This window comes from Rhinolophus sinicus, linkage group LG02 (assembly GCF_036562045.2).
Source record: "Rhinolophus sinicus isolate RSC01 linkage group LG02, ASM3656204v1, whole genome shotgun sequence".
Lineage (NCBI taxonomy): Eukaryota > Metazoa > Chordata > Mammalia > Chiroptera > Rhinolophidae > Rhinolophus > Rhinolophus sinicus.
The window spans coordinates 3,358,310-3,373,582 of NC_133752.1; the positions used below are offsets into that span (position 1 = coordinate 3,358,310).

Consider the following 15,273-nt stretch of genomic DNA (forward strand, 5'->3'; position numbering starts at 1 on the left):
GTTGAGAGACTGAATGTACAGACAACAGCCAGACCTCATATAAAACAGAGCCGCAGCCACCTGCCTCTAAGTCAGACTCGCGTCAGCCTGCCGTCTCCAGTGACAATCCAGGAGGCTGAACAATAACTTCTGTGACAATCGGCCAGGATTTGATCAATAACTCACAGCTTCCCTACCTTCTGTCCCCACTTCCCACTCAGGACCAACCCGAGAAAGCCACACCTGCTCCCCTAGCCTGTCACCTGGGACGCCGCCTTCTAGAAGCCCCCCAGCCTCCCCCAGGCTCCATCAGACACCCGAGCCCCCTTTTCTCCACCAGGAAGCACCCACCCCTCTGCCTGCCTTGGGGTCTCGGCCAAATGTACGTAATGGTGGCCGACCCCGCTACAGCGGGTTCTGAGTAAACAGACTTTGGCTTCTCATGTGTGTGGGGGCAGGGGGGGCTTTGTTTATTTCCACAATGTACAGAGTAATAGGGACAAAGCTGTAAAAATGCAGAACTTATGAAAACCATGTGAGCTGTACATCACCACCCCATGACATGACTGTAACACACACACACACGTGTGCGCGCACACACATGCACACACACGCGCGCGCACACTGAAAGCCACGGCAGCACTATGCTGAATGCCTAATGGCCCCAACCAGACAGAACCCACAGACCACCCCCTGTGGAGTACGGAAGGGGACAGGGGACTGGAGGGTGCCAGTGACACTTGGTTTCTTGATCTGGGTGCTGACTGCACAGGATCATAAACGTGAAAATCCTTGTAGCTGAACCCGGGTGATCTGTGTACTTTTCTGTATGCAGTTCCCATGTGTATATTCTTCAACTAAAGGTTTACTCGAAATTATGCCCAGAGAAGATCGATGCTCACTTTATACAGCAAAGCCACGCATTAAACACTTAGAACAGTTGTCTGGGGAGGGGCGGAGGGAGGGACAGGGCGTGGGGATGGAGAGGAACAGACAGATAAGCAGACACGCGAGGAGACCTCGCAGTAAGCAGGGCTGGGGCCGCTGACCACAAAGCACAGGACTCAGGCCTCGGCAGCAGGGGGGCCACGCAGCAGGAACAGCCTCTGGGGGCGGCCGGGACGGGACGCGCTGTGTTGTACTGGGGACAACTGCCTCCACTCCTCAGACAAGACTTTGACAACATTTGGAGGCGTGAAAGTGTGGTGGGACCCCAACTGGCAGGTACTGGGGCGCTTTCCACCGAAGCTTTAAATATGTGATGACTGTGACCAAGTGATGCCTCTTCTAGAAAAATCCATGGTTGAAAGGCTCGCAGGCGTGCACAAGTATGTGTGCAGTAAGACAGTTACTGCAGCACAGATGGTAACAACCAGAAATCCAGAAAACACGAAAGGGTCTCCACATGGAGCCTCGGGTGGGGGGACAAAGGACAGGGTCCAACCCAGAACGCCAGCTTCAAGCAAACTTACCAGGATAAAGGCCCAGGACACTGTGAGCACGAGAAGGGCCAGGAGAAACAGCGAGGCACAAACGGTCCCATTTCTGAAACACAAAGTTATGTTTTAATATGTGTACACATTCACGACAAACCTGAAAGGCTCCACTGCACTGCACAGGGTGGCACAGGGCAGCAGGGGTGTTTCCTCTGTGCCCCACTGATGTTTACATTCCTCACGACAGGCAGGCACCACTTCTGTGATTTGTAAACGACATCTGGTGGGAAGGGTCCCCCAGATGGCTGACATCTGCTGGGACAGTCAGTGATCCCTTCTCCTGAGAAGGGCCGGAGTAAATGCTCCAGGAGCCTCAGGGTGTTTGTGTATTCAGAGGAGGCAGGGGCTGGGAGCCAGGAGGTGGTTTCTCATCCCCTGTGTAAAGGAGACCCAGGCACTTCCTGCCCGGGCCCCAGACTTGCTGGCAGATGGCAGTCCGGAGCTTGACAAAATCCTTTGCAGCGCCCCTCCCAGAACCTTGTTCCAGTACAGCCCCCTCCCCTGGCCACTGACCCAGCTCACCCACCACGCTCCCCCTTCAACCTGCAGTCCAGCCAAGGAAAGGCTGTGGCTGCACATCTGCCTACAGGACAGTGAAGGGTGAGGGAACGCTGGCCTGGCCAACTCGCCCATGCTGAGCCTGGAGCAAGGGGCTCTTTGGTTTCCCACTTCTAGACACGTGGTTTCCTCTGGGTCCAGAACACACCCCAGCCCTGCCTCCTGCCTCCTCCTGCCTAGCGGACCCCCTCCCCCAGTTCAGAGTGAAGCACTGCAGTGGGCAGTGGCCGTGGGAGCCTTAAGCCACCCGCAGACCACCCCTCCAGCCCCATGCATCTGGCTTGTCATTCCATCAGTTATGCCCACGGGTCTGGGGGGTCATTGAGATTGTAATGATGTTGACTCGTGTGTTATCATGGTGTTCAGATGTGGTTATTGAATGGAAGGAGGGTGGGTAGCAGGGAGGGAGGGAGGAGTGGAAAGGGAGGGAGAGAAGTGGGGAGGGAGGGAAGAGGGGAGGAGGTCACCTGGCAGGTAGGAAGGCCAAGGGCGTCGACCCCTCCGTACTGATGCAGCGCTGCCCCTTCCCTCTGCGCCGCTGCTGCTTAGCCCCGACTGCCCCCAGGCCCCCTTTCTGCCCTGTCCTAGGGCAGGACCTCATCAAGGACCCCAGCCCCACCTGCCCTCCCCTCTGGCTTCCAGGTGGGCTAGGCCAATGGCAGCTTGGAGGGAGGAAAGCGAGGTGTGGGTTCCCCCTGCCCAGTGTGCTGTGGACTGCGGTCTCTCTCAGCTCCTGCCTGGCGGGCGAATGGCAGCCCCTCTTCCATGGCCACGGCCACCACCTGCTCTGGGCCCAGCCTCGGGGCCTTGTCCCCTGCAGGCGGTAACCAGCCTACTGCTCCCCAGTGCTTCAATTCCCAGTGGACCCCTCACCTCAACACATTTCTATAGACGCTGCCTCCATTAGTCCCTTTTCAGTCACAGCCCTCTGCAGTGCGTTAAATGGTGACCCCAAAAAGATACACCTACATCTTAACCCCCTGGACCTGGATTATGACCTTTGGAAATGGAGTCTTCACAGAAGTAACGGAGTTAGGGGTCCTGAGATGAGATCATCTTCAGTTTAAGGGGGGCCCTACATCCAATGACTGGTGTCCCTCTAAGAGAAAGGGGAAGTTCTGAGACACAGAGATGGAGAAGGTGGCCCCACGACAGAAGCAGAGACTAGAGTGATGCAGCCACAAGCCCAGGCCCACCAGGGACTGCTGGAAACTGCCCGAAGCTGGGAGTGAGGCCTGGACCAGATTCTCCCTCTTAGCTTCTAGAAGGAAGCAACCCTGTCGACCCCTGGATTTCAGGTTCAGGCCTCCTGAACCAAGAGTATAAATCTGTGTTGCTTTACAGCACTCAGTTTGTGATTACTTGTTTCACCAGCCCTGGGACACCAAAGCACCCTCAGGGGTCCCAGTGAGCACAGCCCCAGTGAGCACAGACCCTGCTGGCCCCTGCCCTGACCCTTGGTCCCAGGAGACTTCACAGTAGCATTCAGCTTCTCGTGGGTCTCGCTTTCCCAACCTGCTGCCACCAGCACAATGGATAGCAGACAGATGCGGCTCAATGGAACCTATCTCTCTAGAGGCGTGGGGAGAAGCAAGGGGAGCCCACAGATCTGTCTCTGATCACGGGGGCAGGTGGGGTGTCCACACTTCACATGGGCTGGGAATCTCTGGCCAAGCGGGGACCAGTCCAGCTGTTTAGGCACTGCCAGCCCCACCCGCCGGGCTCTGGGCGGCTTCCCCATGCGGCTCTCAGGAACATGGCCTTGGCCGGGACTCGGCGTGTGGGGTGGACTCTGGGGCCTGGTGCCAAAACATCAATCACGTGTCTCCGTTTTCCCGCTCTCCTCTAGCGGCTCACAGCAGTGTGGCGCTGCATCTGGACACAAACCGTGCTATTTGGCAAAAGCAAATGTTCCGCAGGGGGCTTTCTTGTTAGAGGCACACAGCTGGAGAACCTCGGGTTTGGCCAATCGCGTACGTTCCCATCCTGCCCCTTCCACGGTCTTCCTCCTTGCTGCCAGTTTGCTGTTTAGTCGGCTTGGCCTTCGCAACCAGGAAGCACAGGCTGGGGGCTGAAGCTATAGCAATGTACTCTCTCTCTCAGTACTGGAGCCTGGAAGTCTGGGCTCGGTGCTGCACGGTGGGGTCTGGTGAGGGCTCTCTTCCTGGTGAGCAGACGGCTGCCTTGTCCTGTGTCCTCATATGGTGGAGAGAAAGGGAGCACCAGTGTATCTTCTTATAAGGGCAGTAGCCCTACAGGGTCAGGGCTCCATCCTCAAGATGTCATGTAACCTTAGTCACCTCCGTAAAGGTCCTGTCTCCAAATACAGTCCCACTGGGGGTTGGGACTTGAATACGAGGTCTAACAATTAAGCTCACGAACTCATCCTAGAGAAAGTGCTACATCCCTCATTGCTGAATATCACTACGGTCACCTTCGAATGACTCCTCTTGGGAAGCTCTGCACCGACGCCAGCACCTAGTCCAACCTTCAAAGCAGTTTTGGAACTTTCTGGAATGGCCATCAGAGCTATTATTGTATTACCTTTGATGTCCTGAATGTCATCAAAATGTCTTCCTTTCAATAATTCCTTTATCTTCAGGTAAAGAAAGAAATCATTGGGGGCCAGATCAGGTGAGTAGGGAGGGTGTTCCAATACAGTTATTTGTTTACTGGCTAAAAAGTCCCTCACAGTCAGTGCCCTGTGAGCTGGTGCACTGTCGTGATGCAAGAGCCATGAATTGTTGGTGAAAAATTCAGGTCGTCTAACTTTTTCACGCAGACTTTTCAGCTCTTCCAAATAGTAAATTTGGTTAACTGTTTGTCCAGTTGGTACAAATTCATAACGAATAATTCCTCTGATACCAAAAATGGTTAGAAACATCATTGCAACAAGTTCGCGAACTTAGGTGTCAGACCTTGTATCGTATCCAAATGTTTACTATTGTAAACAATTCCAATAAACATCTTCTCACCTGTTTACTTCTGTCCAAATTATTTTTCCTGCTTAATTCCCCTGAGTAGAATTCTGAAGCCAAACAGGAAGGCGCTGAAGAAACAGTGACAAATCGCTTGTTTTCATTCGGCTCCTAAAAGCCAGGCAGTGGCCACCTCCACCGCTGGTCAGGACCACGTCGTAGGGGGCTATTCTCAGCCCTGGTCTTAATCTCTTTTCTTTACTTTTCCCTTCACTCCAGCTCCCACAACGTTGGAGTCACAAACTCGTTCAATCGCGGGCAGAGCAAGGTAGCAGGTACCTGGGCACTCACCGTTCAGAATTAATGAGCGACAGCTTTTCCTTCAGTGTAAGAAAGTGCTCATAGTTCTTAAGTTCTTACATTCTTACAGTGTTGTATCGTTCTTATAGTTACTGTGTGGGGTCTTTATGAGAAATAGAACACTGCGGACGCCAGTCTCTTTGACACTCCTCCCCAGGGCCTGCCCTCCCTCCCTTCCCCAGGGCAACGATTGTGGTGAATTTGGTACATAACCATCCAGTGTTTTCACTTTCACTACTTATGTGCCCATAAAGGAAAAAGAATTGTTTTGTGTTTTAAAAATTTATGTAAACGATAGAAAGCATAATTTTGCAACAGGCTCCTCCTTCCCAACTGTTGCGTTAAACCAGCTAAAACACACAAAACAGACACCTCTTCTCCGAGCCCTCTCGCAGGCCCTGACGGGTCCTGCATTATCTGCATGAATAACACCATTTCCCCAATTTCTCTCTTACAGAAAACCAAGTTCATCATGGGCCAAGCGAAAAACATATGGGTGTTTTTTAATTCCTGGAACCACATAGCAATGAAAATGCTACACTTGCAGAGTACAGCAAAAGTTGTTCTTCGAGGGAAATTTATAGCCTTCATATTGTACACTGGAAAAGGCAGGTGAAAACTAATGAGGTAGCCATCCAACTTAAGATATAAAAGTAACAACTGAATAAACCAAAGAAAGTAGAAAGAAGAGGATAAGTGAATGAGACAGAAAACAAAGCCAATGTTTGTTCTTCGGGATGACTAATGGAGTATGTATACTAATCTCTAACAAGAATGATCAAGAAAAGAAGGAGAGAATACACAAACAATATTTGAAATAAAAAATGGGTTTCCCTACAGATATCCTACAGATTAAAATGCTAATAAAAATATGATGAGAATCTTAATGACAATGTTTTTGTTTTTGTTTTTGTTTTTGTTTAATATTTTATTGGGGAAGGGGAACAGGACTTTATTGGGGAACACTGTGTACTTCCAGGACTTTTTTCCAAGTCAAGTTGTTGTCTTTTCAGTCTTAGTTGTGGAGGGCGCAGCTCAGCTCCAGGTCCAGTTGCTGTTGCTAGTTGCAGGGGGCGCAGCCCACCATCCCTTGCGGGAGTCGAACTAACAACCTTGTGGTTGAGAGGATGCACTCCAACCAACTGAGCCATCCGGGAGCTCAGTGGCAGCTCAGCTTAAGGTGCCGTGTTCAATCTTAGTTGCAGGGGGCACTGCCCACCATCGCTTGTGGGAGTCAAGGAATTGAACTGGCAACCTTGTGGTTGAGAGCTCACTGGCCCATATGGGAATCGAACCGGCAGCCTTCGGAGTTAGGAGCACGGAGCTCCAACCGCCTGAGCCACTGGGTCGGCCCAATGACAATATATTTTAAATTTAACATGAAATAGACAAATTCCTAAAAATGACTACAATAATTGAACTTACTGAGAAAGGAATTAAAAATTTGAAGAGCCTCATAATTTCCAATGAAATATAAGGATCAATAGTTTCTCATAAAGAAAGCTCCGTGCCCAGAGCATCCCAGTCTTATCCAAATGCTCCCATTCTGTGCAGCTGGTACAACACCGATGCCAAAACCAGAGACAAACTGCAGGAGGAAACAGCTTTTCTCACATAAGAACGTAAAACGGTAAAATCGTACACAGAACATCAGCAAGCAGGATCCAACCTTTTACACAAAGTAAACATAAAAGTAAAATGTAAACACCTCGTGACCAAGATGGCTTGATCCTGAGAATGCAACGATGATTCTATCTTAGAAATCCATAGGCGTGATTCACCATCAGATTACAGAAAACACGATCGTCTCAATAATGCTGGTATTTTTTTTTATAAAACTCAGCAATATGATTTAAAACAAAACATTTTAGTAAATTAGAAATGGAAAGGCATCTTCTTAATATATCTACCAAAAACCTACAACAAACGTAATCTTTGCTGGTGAAAACTTCAGAAACATTCCATCTAATAAGAATCAGGACATTTTATTACCATGTTTCCCTGAAAATAAGACCTAACTGGAAAATAAGCCCTAGCATGATTTTTCAGAATGTTTGTAATATAAAATAAGCCCTACTGTATTTCCCTGAAAATAAGACAGAGTCTTACATTAATTTTTGCTCCAAAAGATGCATTAGGGCTTATTTTATATTACGAGCACCCTGAAAAATCATGCTAGTGCTTATTTTCCGGTTAGGTCTTATTTTTGGGGAAACACGGTGGAGATCCTAGCTAGTGCAATAAGGCAAGAAAAATAAAGTAATAAACAAACTCATTCACAAACAACATATCTACCTAGAAAACCCAAAAGAGATCTACAATCAAATTATAAGAGAATTCAGAAAAAATTTTAGACTTGAGCTTTACATGGAAAAATCAATCTCATTTCTTTACACTAACAACAAACAGAAAATGTCATTTTAAAAAGATACCATGTGTGGGGGCTGATGGTTGGCTCAGTGGTTAGAGCGCAGTGCTTGTGACACCAGGGTCTCCACCGGTTCGGTTCCCACATGCGTCAGCGAGCTGCGCCCTCCACAACTAGATTGAAAACAATGACTTGACATGAAGCTGATGGGTCCTGGAAAAACACACTGTTCCACAATATTCCCCAATAAAAAAAAAATTTTTTTTTAAAACACCATGCATAATAGCAACAGAAAATATGAACTACCTAGGAGTAAACCTAATAAATATGTGCAAGACTTTTACGGAAAAATATCTTTAACTGAGGTATAATACATACACAGTTAAACTCACCCTGTGTAGTGCTTGGTTCTACGAGTTTTAACAAACACATGCAGCCATGTAAATGCCACAATCAGACATTTCCATCAGCCCAACAGTTGCCTTGTGCCCTGAAGCTGCCATCGTGGGCCCAGTGGCCTGTGTACCTAGTGGAACGTGTGTGATACTTAGGAAAGCAGTCTTCTACCAAGGGTCTGAGCAAGGGGGGCTGTGGTCACAGGACAGAAGGGATGGGAGATGGTTCACTAATGTAACCCTATTGGATAAAAACTAACAGGTTCTCGGGCACAGAGCAGTTGGACGTTTTGGTACAGTGGGGCCACCAGCCTTCCCCACACCCATGGGTTTCTCCAACCTGAAGCCCTCATGCACAGAGATGTTAAGTTATATGCCCAGTCACACAGCACAGGGATGGAAAAGTACCAAACGCTCTGCCCCTCCACAGCTGCACACCCCTCACGGTGCCTCTCCACACTTTCTCCCTGCCATGAACTCCCCCCTGGTCTTTCTCCAGAGCCCCAGAAACATACAGAGGATAACGAGGAAGGCGAGTATAGAAATCAAGTGAGCACTTAAGAATGACTTTTAAATGGTTTTGTGAAAAAAGGCCTCCAACAGCGAATCTAAATTCCAGCAGGTAAGGTAATGGAGGGTAGCGGATAATGGTGGCTGGAGCAGCAGAAACAGAAGGACAGGAAGCCCAGGGTCTGGAGGAGGTGCTGGGCGGGGCCACCGCAGACCTGCTGCCTCTGGGCCTCCGTGCCAGGCTCCACCACCAAAGCACAAATGTCCCCACCAGAAGGGGTCCCTGGCCCCCCAGCCCTCCCCACCTGGGAACCACGTGGCCCTGCACGGGCAAGGGCCAAGCCCGTTCGCACTGTGTCCCCCGCAGCTGGCACAGCAGCAGCAGGCACGTCTGCAGGGGGGGGGGTGACTGGTGGACCCTCGGGTCCGCACACAGAGCCCTCCACCCTCACCTCCTGGGATGGCCGCCCCTCCACCTGTCGGCCTGTCAGGTTCCTACCCAGGTTCAGGTTCCTCGGGGCACCCTCGGGAGCCTGCAGCACTTGGTGGTGATGGCCGGACTCCCTCTGTCTCCCCACCTGGACCATGAGCACGTCCGAGGCAGGAGGCAGCTGGGCCCAAACCCTCATTAATTGGTGTGTGACCTCAAGCAAGTCACTTAATGCCCCTGAGCCTGTTTCCTCATTCGTAAGACGGGGTTAATAACTACAGCTAACTCATATGCATTTTACTTTAGATTCACCAAACGGGTACAAATAAAAGTTTTTAGCAGTTATCATCTCTGTGTCCCCAGGGTGTCATACACATGTGGCCTCTGGTCACCTCGCCATGCCCTCTCTCTGCTGCCGAGCAGTGATGCGGAAACGTCAGAACATAGACTGTGGAGCCACACGGCCTGGGTTCAAGCCCAGCCCAGCCCCAACTGCTCATGGGGGGGACAGCGGGCCCCTCGGCCTCTCTGTTTCTGCACTGCAAGCGGAGGCGCCCTGCTTGTGCCCTCTCGAGAACCGTTAGGGGACGAAGCAGACGATGGGGAGAAGCACGGTGAGCCCTCAAGAAGTCACTGTTATTACAGCCATTAATACAAGTAACTTGACTTCCTCCTCAAGTCTCCGTCCTCCCTAGAAAGACGAGAAGAGGAAGATGGGGGAGCCGGAGCTGCACAGGGAAGCGGGAGGACCGGAGAGTAATGAGGCCGTGAGCAGCCCGTCAGGAGAGGGTGACAAATGGAGCCAAATCCAGAAAGGATTTCGCGAGGCCCTCAAGTTGGCTGTAAATAAAGTGCTGGAGCCCGGGAAGGAGGTGCCGCAGCAGAGACGAATGCAGTGACAGATGGCCCTCCATCCATCACCCCCAGGAGCCCTGCTGGCAACCCCGCCAGAGCCCGCAGCACTGCACCCGCTGGAGGGAGGCACTGGAGACCACGTCCAGGGTCGTGTCTTTGAGGGATGTGGCTGCAGGCTCGTCAGTGGGCCCTGAGGCAGCGGCCCCAGGCCACAGGCGGCATCTGAGGGGGAGCGGGAGGGGCCGCGCCAGGGAGGAGCTGGTTCTGTACCCACATGCCAAGGTCCAGGCACGTCAGCTCAGAAGGCAGCCAGGTGCCAACTGTGGCCCTGCCTCAGGCCCAGACGCCTGTGGGCCCACGGCTAGTTCTTGGACAGGTTAAGTCTCAACAAAGGCGGCTTCTGGGAAATGCCCTCAGACGTCTTCGTCCTACTAGGTATGTACCTGGCCCTGGGTGGGTGCTGGGTGGATGCTGGGCCCGTGGCAGGGAGCAGATGGACCCGGATTCTGGATCCTGCTTCACAGAGTCCACAAGATACCGACAAACACTGTCTCCAATACAACCCTCCTCACCCGGCCAAAAGGGCCTAACAATATAATAGTAACAAAGACACTGGCAGCCAGGCGTGGACACTGGGAAAGGCCGCAGCTAACAGCACAGAGCCCGGGACAGCACTTAGCCACATCTGGCCCCAGAGAGGATGCCCAACCCTCCACCACTGAGCCCAGGAAGCGGCCCATGGGGAGGAGGCATAACCACAGGTTTCTGGCCAAAATCCCCGGCTCTGGGGCGGGGCCAGCGGGCTGTGGGAGCCGCAGCAACATCCCACCCTCTGTAGGTGCCCCCTGAAGACTGGAGGGCAGGACTAAGCCAGGCTGAAGGGGACGAAAGAGAGACTCGCCAGACAATGGAGGGGCCTCCAGCTTCAAACACCCCCCAAATCCAGCTCGGGACCAGGCTCTGAGCTTAGGAGCCTGTGGTCCGAGGGTCACGGAGCACAGAGCACTGGCGGCTGGTACAAGGGCCAGAGACACATGGCCACCAGCAGGGCCGGACGCCTCCTGGAGAGAGAATCTCTGAGCAGACGCTTGCAGGATGCATCAGGCTCAGGCAGACCAAGAGCAGGGTAGCGAGAACAGCATGTCCAAGGCCACTCAGCCAATACATCAGGTGGAGCCAGGATTTGACCTCCGAAGCCCATGCCTCAGTGCCTCTCAGGCAATAGGGAGCCACCGAAGGTTACTGAGAGAAGGAGTGGCCTGGTTCTCTGTGTGGGGCTGGGTGGGGAAGCAATGGAGGATGTGGCTGGAGGTGGAGACTGGGCACAGCCCCATCCCACGGCAGTGAGAGCAGCACCAGGATAGCTGAGCCAGGGTGTGCCAGCCCTGCGATGGGGCGGGGGGTCTGAGAGCCTCCTCTGACAGGCGTTTCCCAACCTCCCAGCTCCACCGCCAGGCCTGGCTGGTGCCCACACCTCCCGCCTTCCCAGGGCCCACTTCCCGAGTTCAAAGGCCAGACCTTCAGGATGCTCTGAAATGTGGGCAACATTGATGATGGAATTTGGGACACCCCACTTTCAGAAGTCCCTATTTTACCTTCCCTGGGGCACACTGGCCCCAGCTATTCTGAGTTTCTATTTTGTTTACCTGCAGGTGACGTATCCAGAGAGGGGATGTTTTCCTCCAACACCCTCAGTCCTGAGAGTGGGGCTGACGGGGCCGGGAGACAGGAGGGCGTCCTCCCCTGAAGCCTGCAGCCCCGCCATGCTTGGCGGAGACACAGCTGGGTCTGCAAGAATAACAAAATATGAAATTCATATTAATGTTCTGTTTAGTCGGGATTTAAATTTCAAATCAGGCCCTGATTGGATTCAGGTTGACTACAGCCCATCTCCCAGGGCCTGTCAATCAATACCTGGGGCCCCCCCGACAGTCCACCAGCCCCTTTGGCATCCGGCAGCATTCTCAGGGGATCCCAGAGCATCCAGATGGGGTGCGGAGGGCTTTGCACCAAGAAGGGCAGGTAAACACGCCCCCGGACTCTCCCTCCCCTGGGTTTCTACACCAGCCTTCCACCCCAAAATCTCCAGCGGATGTGGGGTTTTTTCCGGCTTTATTGAGGTATAATTGACAACATTGTAAGAGGAGCCCCCATCTAGTTAAGTAACACATCTGTCACCTCACATATTTATCTTTCTATGTGTGAGGACATTTAAATTCTAGTCTCTTAGCACATTTCAATTACACAGTATCGTGTTATCAACTGCAGTCCCCACGTTTTACATGAGATCCTCAGACCTCACTCATCTTACAGCTGCAAGTTTGCACCATCCGACCGGTCTCTCCACCTCCCCCCACCTCCCAGCCCTGGCAGCCTCTTTCTACTCTAGGTTTCTGAGTCTGACCTTTTTCTGGATCCCACGTGTAAGTGACACCATGCAGTATTTGTCCTTCTCTGACTTATCTCACATAGCATAACGCCCTCCAAGTCCATCTATGTTGTCGCAAATGGCAGGAGGTCTTTCTTTCTCATGGCTGAATGTATTTTGATGTGGCTTTTCTCCCATTAATTTTGCTGAACTTTGCCGCCTGCTACCATCAGTCTATGCAAGAACCGAGATAAGACCCACTCATTCATTCCTTCATACATTCCCCTGTTCCTGTGGCCCCGTTCGGACCTGACCTCAGCTAACTGAAGGCGCTCCTGAAACCCGGTTACCTTACAGCATGACCTGTCCCTGGCACCTCCCACCCACACTCTTACCTTCAGCGAGCGCTCTCCTCTCCTGAGCCTCGTTTTCCTCACAGGGAAACGGGATGGCCAGACCTGCTACAGGGTCTTGGCTCGTGCTTGTCATTTAAGAAGTGTGCAATTCATTCAGCAACACTCAGCTAGTATTTACTTAGCACCTCCCACGTGCCAGGCAGGCCCTGTCCTAGAGGGCTGGGGGGCAGCAAGGGTGGACACCACAGTGACGACACGGACCCAACTCCCTGACCCCAGAGCTGCATTCCAGGATGGTGGTTCTCAACCAAGGGTGCTTTTGTCCCCCACAGGACACCTGGCAATGTGTCTGGAGACATTTTGGTTTTCATAACCCTGGAGGTGGGGGTGCTACTGGCGTCTAGTGGGTGGAGGCGGGGATGGTTCTGGAATACTAAAAGGGACTCAGTACACAGGACGGCCACCACAGCGTCATCCAGCTCAAAATGCCAATAGCGCCACGATGGGGAAGCCCTGTTCTAGGGGGTGAGACAGTAAAAAAAATAAGTAAAACGAATGTACTGTAGGAAGGTGCTAAGTAATAAAGCGTCCGGCCCCACACAAGGAAGTAAGAACACAGCACCATCCTCCCCAGCACAGCAAGAATGAGGTTTCACGGGGAGGAAACGCTCCCAGCCTGAGCCCCAAAGAGAGACTGCCCACTTAGCACTGAACCAGGCCAGAGACGGCCCACGGCAGTGGCCAGTGGGACGAGAGATGAACGGGGCTGGGTCCCCACCCCCAGGGCCCCAGCCTGGCAGAGGAAACATACACACCTGGTCTGAGGCTTTGGCCACCGATGGGCTGTGTGCTCCTCCACAGGCGGCCGGGCCCTCTCTCTGAGCTTCAGCTCTCCCACAGGTAATGGGGACACTGGTGGGACCTCCCTCCCTCATGTGACTGTTTCAGGGTCAAATGGGACCTAGCCATGGAAAGTGCTCAGTCAAGCGTTGCTGGCATTATGCTTCAGTGGCGGAGGGACATGGAAGGTTCTGGAATTCCTAGAGAAAGGAATGACGAGCATGCCATCGGGAGGCAGAAGAGCTCAGAGACACTTCACCGGGAAAGTCACTCCCTGGGGTGTGGAAGGCTGAAGTTCACCAGTCGACAGGACGAGGGGGGAGGATGAGACACAGGGGTCCGCTGGGGGTGTGACGATACTGAGGGACAAAGGGGACAGGGCCGAGGATGTCACTGGAGAGGGCGGTGGGGCTCACAAGGCATGGCTGCCAGACCTCGGACTACTTCACCCTTGCCCCCGAACTGCTCTGCCAGTCTGTTCTGGCCTCAGCAGCCCCAGGGATCCCTTGAAACCCAGCGTCAGACCTGCCCCCATCCCATCTCAGGCAGCGTCGCCTCCTTGTCCTTACAAGACCCCACACCTTCACCCGGAGGACCGCATCCGGGGAGCCTCTCTCCCGCTGTCCCCCTGGCTCCTCACCGGCCACACTGGCCTCCTTGCTGCTGCAGAAGCACTGCTGGCTCGGCGCCCTAGTACCTGCCGCTGCCCCCTCCACCAGAATCCACTGCCGCCAACACCAAGGGCTTGCTCCGACTCCTTCAGGGCTTTGTGCAGTCGGGGACACAGAAGGGGGGCCCTTCCAGGCAGAGGGGTCCCACAGCAGAGGCAGGGCAGACGCAGCCAGGCCCAGTGGCGAGGTCTGTTAGCGCTGACACACTCACAGACCAGGCCAGGAGTCCAGCCTCCAAGGTGCGATGGTGCCAGAGCAAGGAGCCCTCCAGCAGGGCAGCTCTGAGCGTCTGGCCCCCGCATGGAGCCAGGCGGCACCTGCCGACGGCCAGCCCCCCCCCACCCCCCAGACTTCCTGCCTCCTCGAGACTTGGCAACGGAGCCCCGCAGGGGAACCTCGCGCCTGATGCCCAACCCAAGGGCGCCCCTGGATCGGGCAGCTGCATCGCCCGCTTTCCTTTAGAGGCAGCTCATGTCATCAGCGCGATTGCCGGAAGGGACGCTGTTTTGTTTTGGGGTTTTTTCTGAAACTCATTTTTCTGTTTTTTTGTTGTTCAATTACAGTTGACAGTCAGTACTTCTTTCAGATTTGCAAGAAGTAAACATGCTTTACACTTTATAATCTTTCACACGTACCTTGTCTTAACAGCACGCTGAGCTCGTCCGTTTATCTGCCGGCGGCAGCGGTTCCTTTTACCGGCCGCGTAGCACTCCGCCCGCGAACACCCCGGCTGACTCTGCCACTCTGGGGTGGACGGGCACCGACAGGGAGCCCAGAGCCACTCCGAACACCACGGCGGGGCTCCCGCTGCGGGCGGAGCTGCTGGGTCCTGAGGCACAAACGCCCACCTGTAGGTGGCCACGCCAAGCCTGGTTCCAAAGGGGTGGCACCATGCTGCACGCCCACCTGCTGCAGACAAGCCAGCTGATTGGTCCACATGCCTGTCAATGACCGGTCGATGCCTGGCATGTGATGCCCATCTGGCCAATGAGAATGAGGTGAGGGCTGCCCAGGGGATGCTGGGAAATTTGCTCGCTCCCAGGAATGACTAACCCTAATCGTACACTAGTCATATGTTCTGTGTCTGGAGGTGATGCTCCAGCCCGCGGGAGAGCCGCGCAGAGCAGAGGCGGAGAGACTTGGGTCCTCGGTGTCCATCATGGAGTCCC

General features: G+C 53.3%; 1 long non-coding RNA gene across 1 annotated transcript; it reads right to left on the reverse strand.

Annotated features, from left to right (window-relative positions):
- Nucleotides 1–1,430: 1,430 nt before the first annotated feature.
- Nucleotides 1,431–14,960, reverse strand: LOC141568224 (uncharacterized). Its single transcript, XR_012491291.1, has 3 exons — nucleotides 14,740–14,960; nucleotides 11,516–11,657; nucleotides 1,431–1,524 (listed from the first exon to the last, which is right to left on the reverse strand). It is a non-coding gene; the product is annotated as an uncharacterized LOC141568224 (long non-coding RNA).
- Between the last annotated feature and the right edge of the window lie 313 nt (nucleotides 14,961–15,273).